Raw genomic sequence first — 1,618 nt, forward strand, 5'->3', positions numbered from 1 at the left:
AAAAGATTGGATTTTTTTTCTTTTTTGGCCTCATAAATGGCTCCTTTAAGCAAAGCAAAAACTGCACAGCCTTACTCCTAGTACAAAAACAGTAAAGCAAATAGGAAGGTGTGCCAGCAGTAACAGAATTCAATAATTGTGTCAATGTCACTTTAAAAGTTGCAGATATCTAAAGTATCTCTAGTCCCAAAGTGTCTCATCTGCTTTCTAATTTTCCACAAGATGCTTTTAATATTTTGAGATTGATATTGAACCACAGGGGTCTAAAAGGTTTCAAAAACTCTTGCATATGCATTTGGAACCAAACAATCAATTAGATTAATAAAGAGGAATTGTAATTTATATATGAAGCCTGCATGCTCTTGTGAGATGTGTGGTGCTGAAAAAGTAAGACATGAGAAACTGGGCACTAGTAACAGTATGGAGAGTGTGGTGACACTGACAAGAGGTGGGAAAAGAAGCGTGGCCCACAGAAAAAGAGGCAGAGTTATCAACAACTGGCTAAAGTTAAGGAGATGCTTCCCCCATTGCAAGCATGGAAGACATCGGAGAAAGTGCTGACATTAATACATGTCAGAGTAAACATAGTCTAAAAAGCTCTTTGCCATGATGTCACACAATGGATCTCTGCACATGCACATGGCAGCAATGGGATTGACAATGGTCACTAGTAGCTATCTTGACCTGGCTTCTCCTGCTTTAGAGATATTGCCTTTAGTCAATGTGCACTCCTTGTCTCACAAACATGCTGCCATCTTTCCTTATTCTCAACCTGAAGGAGCACAGGCTGCAAATTCTGTGTTTTGCCACCTGAGAAACATTAGACATGCCTTTGCTTCTGTCTCTCCCTGCTGCAGGAGGGTGTGATTGGTATAGCTACGTGCCCTGGCTCAATATCCCTTGCTGTTGTGCACTGCATTATGGGAGCTGCAGCTTCAATACTTTTCTTTATGGACACATTCGTTGTTTGTGTTGGAAAAACGTTGATAGAACCATTTCCCATTGGAGAACGTAGTTCCCTTGAAACTCTTTGTGAAAGCATGTCAATGTTGCCAAAATTTTAAGGCCAAAAAAATGAGGAATAAAAAAGTTCTGACAGTGTCAAACCATCCTGTTTCGGTATTGTTGAAACAAAACATTTAGATTTTCCATTTTCAAACAACTTTTTATTTCATTTTATTTTGTTTTATATTATATATTGTAATATAATATAACAAATGGTCAAAAACTAAAAGAAGTATTTTAATTGATCTGAAACATTTTTTCCCCCCAAATTGTCTTTTATAGAGCATTTCAAAATGTTCAGGTTTTGTTCTCTTCCAGAACAAAGCCACATTTCAAAATCGCCACAAAACAGAATTTTGGTCCTCAGTTCAGCTCTAGTTGTCAGCCTTAGAGCTGCGTGTTTTCAGCATCTCCTCCACATCTTTTATAGGCCAATTCCCTCTGAAATTTCTGATCTATTTGATTTATCATGTATCTAATAAGATTACATCACTTATATTCCTTGCCTCCGGTGCATTACATTTCCTGTTTAACTTTTCTACCCTCTGTGGCTTTTTGCAGTCTGTGAGAGCAGCTAGGTCTAAATTCTCACAAATTAGGCTGCTATTCTTTT

This window comes from Malaclemys terrapin, chromosome 11 (genome assembly GCF_027887155.1).
Source record: "Malaclemys terrapin pileata isolate rMalTer1 chromosome 11, rMalTer1.hap1, whole genome shotgun sequence".
Lineage (NCBI taxonomy): Eukaryota > Metazoa > Chordata > Testudines > Emydidae > Malaclemys > Malaclemys terrapin.